Source organism: Pristis pectinata, chromosome 33, assembly GCF_009764475.1.
Source record: "Pristis pectinata isolate sPriPec2 chromosome 33, sPriPec2.1.pri, whole genome shotgun sequence".
NCBI lineage: Eukaryota > Metazoa > Chordata > Chondrichthyes > Rhinopristiformes > Pristidae > Pristis > Pristis pectinata.
In genome coordinates this window covers 13,899,862-13,908,448 of record NC_067437.1, presented here as the reverse complement: position 1 = coordinate 13,908,448, position 8,587 = coordinate 13,899,862, and positions in this window count along the sequence as shown.

The window sequence follows — 8,587 nt, the reverse complement described above, 5'->3', positions numbered from 1 at the left end:
CCAAAGAGATTACTAAGCGCAAGGCACAGTATTGGGAGTAATAATGCTAATCGAGGAGTGGGGTATGGACAATGCTGACGATACAAAGTTAGGTGGCAGTGTGGATTGTGATGGAGATGCGGAGAGGCTTTGGGGGATACAGATGGATGAGGTGGATGAGCAAGGACGTGGGAGATGGAATATAATGCGGAAAAATGTGAGGTCATCCATCTTGGTTGAAAACATAGAAAGCAGAGTATTTTTGAAATGGTTAGAAACTGAAAGGTTTAGTGTTCGGAAGGACCTGGGCATCACAGTTCACTCAAAATTAACATAATGGTTCAGAAAGCGATTGAGAAGGCAAGTGGTCTGTTGGCTATTATTGTGGGGGAAGTTGATTACAAACACAGAGATGTCTTCCTCCTGTCATAGAGCCCCGGTGAGACACTACATGGAATATTGTGCACAGTCTGATTGCCCTCCCTAATGAAGGATGTTCTCCCAATAGAGAGAATTTAGTGAAGGTTTCCCAGTTTGATTCCTCAAGTGCTGGCTTTACCATATGAGGAAAGATTAAAAGATTGGGTTTTCCTTATTTTCTAGAGCTCAGAACAGAGTACGACACAGGAACAGGCCCTTTGGCACACGATGTCTATGCCAAACATGATGCCAAATTAAACTAATCCCTTCTATCTGCACATGATCCACATCCCTCCACTCCCTGCATGTTCATGTGTCTATCTAAAGCCTCTTAAATCCTACTATCGTATCTGCTTCCACCACCACCCCTGGCAGCGGGTTCCAGGCACCCACCGCTCTCTGTGTGACAAAAACTTGCCCCACACATCTCCTTTAAATTTTCCCCCTCTCACCGTAAAGCTATGAAGAATGAGAGGTGATCTCGTTGGAACATGTAAAATTCTTAAGGGACTTGATAGTAGATTTTAACCCTTTCTGTGGGATCTAGGGGTCACAAACTCAAAATAAGGGAATGCTCAATCGGGATTGAGATGAAATAAAATTTCTACACCCACAGGATAGAGATTCTTTGGAATTACTCAAGTGAGTAATGAGTATATTCAAGGCAGGGATCAATAGTTTAGGCAGTAAGGGAATCAAGGAAAATGGGGTTAAGCACAGGAAAGTGATGCCAAGGTAAAAGATCAGCCAGGGTCTCATTGAAGGGCAGAGCAGACAAAATGGGCTGAAGGGTCTTCCTCCTGCTTCTTGTTTGTGTTCTCAAGCCCTGTTCTCCAGGAATTGCCGGCTGGTCTTCCGGACACTGCTGTCAATAATCCTCGAGATAAATCATACCGATGTTGTGAATAATCTGCTTTTCAAACAAAAAAATTGTTGATCATTTTGAGTTACAAGAGAAGCTAGAATCATGGAGAGATACAGCACAGAAACAGGCCCTTTGGTCCACCAAGTCCGTGCCGACCATCAACCACCCATTTACACAAATCCGATATTAGTCCCATTTCTAAAAAATCTCACCACATTCCCATCAATTCCCCCCACAGTTTCTACCAGTCACCCACACAGTGGGGGCGATTTACAGCGGCCAATTAACCCACCAACCCACATGTTTTTGGACTGTGGGCAGAAGCTGATGCACCCGGAGGAAACCCATGAGGTCACAGGGAGAACGTGCAAGCTCCACACAGACAGCACCCAAGGTCAGGATTGAACCCAGGTCCCTGGCACTGCATTGCAGCGGCTCTACCAGCAGCGCCACTGTGCCGTCCAAAATTATTGATGAGGAGGAGGAGCTTGACTGAAGGTGAGAATCATTCAGTCTGGTGACGAGGTGCCAGTCCACTTCTTAGCTGAGATGTATCGATGATGGTGGTATGATGGAGGTCGGGTAATGAAACCTCCAGCGTTGCCAGCTCTCATGTCACTCCACTATCTCCCAAGTCTGACCTCCAACCAACGGCATGCTCACCAGCTCCAGACCTCCACTAACAGGGATTCACAGCACGTTATCCACGAGCTTGGCATGTTGTCTACTCCACCATTCCACGCAAGGCGTCCCCAGAAATGACTAGCAATCCATGCTGAGATTAGCCCGGCTATGGTAACTACTTTGGGTTGAGAACTTAGAGGGACAGAAGAAATCAAGAAGAAATTGTTCATTGGGTTTCACACTGGCCTCAGCTCAAGAAGATCAGGAGGATCTTCGCCAGTTTTTTGAGCTTAAAAATCCACGCCGACACATCAACAGAGTTCTGAAACGGCGATGGTCAGTCGAAACATTAAATGATGATTAGGGAAAGCAGCAGCCGACATTAGTGTCACGTCTTTCCTCATCCCACCAGCCCCCATCACCCCATCTTTCCTCTCCCCCACCCTCTCAATCTGCCCGTCTCCCGCACATTCCTCCCACTGGTTCCCCTCCTCACCTCCTTCCCTCCATTCCACGCTGCACTGTCCTCCCCTATCAGATTCCATCTTCTTCAGCCCTTTGTCACTCCCACCTCTCACCTCCCAGCTTCTGACATCATTCCCACTCCCCCCTTCCCTCACCAGCTTGTTACCCACCAGCTCTTGCTCCACTCCCTCCCCCCCCCCCCCACCTTTTTATACCGGCCATCTCCCCTCTCTCTTTCCAGTCCTGATGAAGCGTCTCGACCCGAAACATCGACTGCCCATTTCCCTCCACAGATGCTGCCCGATCCGTCGAGTTCCTCCAGCATTTTGTGTGTTGCTCCAGATTTCCAGCATCTGCAGTCTCTTGTGTCTCCAGGTGATACAGAGGGTTGTTTTTGTGACTGCACACCTGTGACCAGTGGTGTCCCACAAAGATCGGCGCTGGGACCTCAGTTGTTCGTAACAGCACATCATCACATTAAGAATGATTTGGATATGGGTGTGGGAGGCAAGATCAGGAAGTTCGTGGATGACACAAAGATTGGCAGAGTTGTTGATAGTGTGGAAGGTTGTCTTAGCCCGCAGAGAGACTTGATGTTTTGGTGAAATGGGCTGAAAAATTGCAGATGGAGTTCGATCCAGACAAGTGTGTGGTGATGCATTCTGGGAGCATTAATGAGCCTAGGACATACACCATGAATGACAGGGTGTTAGGGAGTACAAGTCCATAAATCCTTGAAGGTGGCAACACAGGTGGACATATGGCACACTGGCTTTCATTTGTTGGGGCACTGAATACAGAAATGGGGAAGTTATGATCCAACTTTATAAAACCTTGGTCAGACCTCAGCTAGAGCACTGCATGTAGTTCTGGTCACCAAGGTACAGGAAGGTTGTGATGATGTTGGAGAAATGCAGAGGAGATTCACCAGGATGTTGCCTGGGGTGGAGCAGTTCAGTTATGAGTAGACACCGGAGACACTATGCCTTTTCTCCCTGGAGCAGAGGAGGTTAGGAAGGGACGTGATTGAGGAATATAACATTATGGGGGGGTGGGGGGTATAGAAAGGGTGGACAGCAGGAAACTTTTCCCCATATCAGAGATAGATAAAATTAAAGGTCATAGGTTTAGAATAAGGGGATGCCAGGGGTGTTCTTCATCCAGAGTGGCAAGTACATGGAATGCACTGCCTGAGAGTGTGGTTGAAGCTGGGTCACTGACAGCATTTAAGAAGTGTCTAGATGAATACTTGAATTGTTGGGCATGGAGGCCCCAGTGCTGGGCTATGGTGTTAATACAGAAGGGTGCCCACGAGTGGATGTGTTGGGCTGAAAGGCCTGTTTCCATGCTGTACAATTCTACACTCCCCGAACTTCAGAGGAAGTATTCATCCCTCAGACAACTACAGGACAACATTGTTGATGCTGTGTAGTTGCTTTGAGCAGAGACTCTTCTATCAAAGCATTTCCTATCTCTTCAGGTATCTTTTTTTAAACACCTTGAATGGAGAACATTAGGGTCCATTAACAAGACCGTGAACTACAAACTGAACTGTCCACATGTCCTTTAAGGGTCAGCTTGGTTCGGGCTACCTCCAGTGTCAATCCACCAAGTTAGACACAGTCATTGATGATGTTGGGGTAGATAGCATGAAAATTGAATTCTCATTAGCTTGTGAAAAATGCTCCAGGAGAGTTTGGCCCAGGTACACGAGTCACTCTGGTATCACTGATGGAGTGTGCTATACATAAGGTGCAAGTGTCAGCAACTTTCAGAACAGTGCTCAGTTATCTCTTATGTTCCACCGAGCAGATAGACAGCCTTGATTTAATACCTTACCTGAAAAGTGACACCTCTGGAAATACAATACTCCAAGGTGAAGTGGCAGCCTGCTCTAATCCTGGAGTGAGAATTGAACCCACTAGCGATCAATTCCGTTCCTGCTGCAACCCAACCAGACACTAAAGCTCCCAACTCTTCCCCCATTACTTTAAGCAGCTGAAACACCAAGACTCAAAACTCTTTTTAAAAAAAAATGAACTCCACTGTTGGCAGGAGAGGCAAATGGACAGGAGTAAACCAGTTTAAAAAGATTTATAGAATCCAGCATTGGTGATGAGCAGCATTTATTATCCACCTTTAAATGCTTTTGAGCCACTTTGAACTGCTACAGTCACTCTGGTGAGAGCATTCCCTTCAGGAATTCCAGGAGTTAGATCTAGTCAACAAGAATGGATGGTAGCAACTCTCCAACTCAAGAATGGGGTGAGAGAACTTGACTAATAGCATTCTCATATGTTCTTGGGAGCTCCCAAGAGAGCAATCCCACCCTCCATCTCCCTGGATCCCTGCAAACTATTCTCCCATCAACTTCCACCTTTTTTTTTGCCCACTAACCCACACTGGGGGCTAATTTACAGTAGCCAATTAAACTGCCAGCATTTCAGATGCAGGAGGAAACCAAACTACCTGGAGGAAACCCCTGAGGTCACAGATTGAGCATGCAAACTCAGCACAGACAGTAACCAAGGTCAGGATCAATCTGGGAGGTGCTGTCAGAGTAGCATGTTGTACGTATAATCCAACTACATCCACAGTACTTTGGTGTGGAACGAGTGAATGCTTAGGATGGTGAATAGTTACTAATTAAGCAGTCTGCTTTGTTCAGGACAGGGTCAAATCTTTTAGAGGTTGTAGTCATCAAGGCAAGTGGGGATTATTCCATCACTCCTGCCTCGTGCCTTGTAAATTTGAAGTCAGGAGCAAGTCACTACAGCAGTGCTTATACAGCTGATCTAGTTAAGTTGCTAGTTAATGGTCAAGCCCAAGATGTTGACGGTAAGGGGCATCAAATGGCAAAGTCATTAAATATCAAGGGTGGGTGATTAGATGCTGAAGAAAGGACATCAACCAAAATGGTAACTATTTCTTCCCTACAGATGCTGCCTGATCTGCTGATTGTTTCCAGCATTTCCTGTTTCTATTTCAGATTTGCAGTACCTGCAGTTTTGCCTTTAATTAGACCTGTACTTGGCCAGAACCTGGCCCTGGAGGTAGCCTGCCACTTACATTATCTGCCACATCCCAGGCAGGCGTGGACTGCTCCATTTTCTGTAGAGTTGCAAACAGAATTGAACATTGTGCAGTCATTAGTGAACATCCCTACGTCTGACCTAATGCCAGAAGGGAGGTCATTGATGCAAACATTTGAAGATCGGATGGACCCATGACATTACACTGAGGAACTCCTGCAAGTTCTTGCAAAAATGTAATTGTTTAGATTTGTTCTAAGTATTTAGTGATCTTTACCCTTCAACCAGCATTACTAAGAATACTCAGTACTATTGCAAAACATATTGAGAGGTTGCTTCAGAATTATTGCATTGGGTATAAAACACTTGAAATGGTTTCAAAGAACCTGAATAAATCCAAATCCTCCCAGCCTCTTCCTTATTATCAATTACTGCAGTTATTGCAAGGTAGAAAACTGCAGATGTTGATAATCTGAAATAACAATGCTGGAAGTATTCAGGTCAGGCAGCATCTGCAGCCCTGAAACATTAACTCTCTCGCTCCACAGCTGTAGCCAGCATCTTCTGATTTTACTATCGTCTCAGTTCAGGGTCAGACCAGTTATAAAAATCAATTCAGTACCAACCCATCTCTCAAAACCTTCACTTAATCCAGAGAGGGGTCCACAGCTGTATTTGCATCTCTTCTATCTTTTATTACTTTCACCCGCTGCCTTTCTGCAAAATTCAGCGCAATCCACTTTCCCATATCCCAGAGTTGTCCTCTCCAAGCCTCCACTTCCATATCCAAGTCATTGCTCCCCCCCAAGCCCTCAGTCCACCAGCAGTGATGGGTCATTCATCTTTTCCTTCTGGAGACTCAAGAGCCTGCAGATGCTGGAATCTGGAGCAATAAACGATCTGCTGGAGGAACTCAGTAGGTCAGGCAGCATCTGGGAGCAACAAGCAGTCTGCTGGAGGACCCTGGTGCGGGGTTTTGACCCGAAACATGGAAAATTCCTTTCCTCCCACAGACGCTGCTCGACCTACCGAGTTCCTCCAGCAGATTGTTTGTTGCATCCTTCCCTTCTATTGCTGTCCCCCAACCACTTCGCCACACTAGCCTTCAGAGTCTTCCTAAACCCTTTGGTCACAGTTTTACTTCCTCTTCTATCTCTCATGCTTGTCCCACCATTTGGATCAAATCTGACATTTTAACCTCAGCACCACTTTCCTGCACTAACACATCTCTCAATTCCCTTAATGTCCAAAACACAGCAGCCTTTGGAACAGAATCCTCTAGGGAAGATAATCTGTCCCCTGGGTGAGGAAATGTCCCATCTCGGTCCTCAATGTCCAACCTTTATGCTAAGACTGCGACAGACACCTCAAACTAAGGTACCCTGCACCTACCCTTCCCAGAGCAGAGTACCCACGCTCTGCGTACAACAGCCATCTTGAATGTCTGGTTGCATGTCATTTTGACTCTCCTTCGCCCTCCCACCTATCTTCAGCCTCCTCCATTGCCACAGAGGCCAAATGCAAATTGGAACAACAACATCTCGTATCCCACTTGGGTAGTTTACAATCCAATGATATGAACGTTAAATTTTTCAAGTTTAGTAAACCATTCCCTTCGTGTTCTTCTCCCCTACACATTCACCTGTCCGTCTAGGGTTCTTCCCCCTTTGTTCACCTTTCCCATTGCCTCCCCCACCCGGCTCCATCTGACCATCAATCCCCTCTCACATCTGTTCCACCCATCACCTACCAACCTGTGCCCCAACCCCTCCCTCTTACTGCTACATACTCGCAATCTTTCCCCTTCCCTCACTCCTGCTGCAGGGTCTTAACCCGAAGTGTTGACGTGCACCTTTTACCTCCAAAGATGCTGCTCAACCCGTCGGCTCTTCTGGCATTGTTTCTTTGTAAGATTTATGTTGCGACGTGATTACATCTCATTCTTTTTAACTGTGGAGAGGATAGGTGCTGTCTGCTTACTCTTTCCTCATGGGATCCCAACTCCTCCCCCATACAGAACAGTACAGTACAGCACAGGAACAGGCCCTCCGGCCCACCATGTCTGCGCCGAACACTATGTTGAATTGAACTAAATCCCTTCTGCCTGCACATGATCCATATCCCCCTGTTCCTTGCATCCTCATGTGTCTACATAACAGCCTCTTTAACACCACTATCGTATCTGCTTCCACCACCCCTGGCAGCCCGTTCCGGGCACCCACCACTCTGTGTAAATAAGAACACCCCACACATCTCCTTTAAACTTTCCCCCTCTCACCTTAAGTGCATGTTTGCCAGTACCTGACACTTCTACCCTGGGAAAAAGATTTTGACTGCCTACCCTATCTACTCCACTCATAGTTTTATGCACCATCGAGGTGCTTTTGTTGCTGTCTCTACTGCAAGTGTCCCCTTCCTTGGGGAAGGCATGTATGCAATAGTCCAGATATAGTGTCAGCAGGGCCCAAAACAATTGCAATAAAACATTTTTATTCTTACCATCCAAACCCTCTTGTAATGAAGGTCAACATATCCCTTGCTGTCTTCATTGCCCGTTGCATCTACACGTTCAGGCACACTCAGCTAAATCTGATCACATTTCACTCACCATTATTATTACTACCCTAGTTGATGACCTTACACTTGTCCTTCAACCTATTGCACCACCCACGTCTTCATCCATTCACTTAACCTGTCCACGTCCCGGAAGCCCCCAAGCTCCACTGCTACTTGGGTTGCTATCAGAGGCAACATTACACACAACTTCTTCATGCAAATCATGGGCCCCAGCACCAACCCATGCAGCACCCCACTAGTCAGCCATCCAACCCAGAAATGATCTTTTTATTTCTACTGTTTTATTATACAGCCTATGCCAGTCTATTATCCACACAGTGTGGTGTAGTTTTGTTTAACAATCTTGTGATATCTTTTTCAAATCCAGACACACCAAGTTCACTGGTTCCCTCGTCTACTTTGCTAGTTTCAACCTCAGAACAGGTTCGTCAAACTTGATTCCCCTGACAGTTCTTCTGTCCATTCCTGTTTTTGTTTTCTAAGTATCCTTTCCCACATCCTTAATAATGGATTCCAGCATTTTCCCTATTACTTAACGTCAAGCTAACTGGATTATAACTTCCCATTTTTCCCCTCTCCTTAAACAGTGGCGTCACACTTGCTACCTTCCCACTATGTGGAAGAT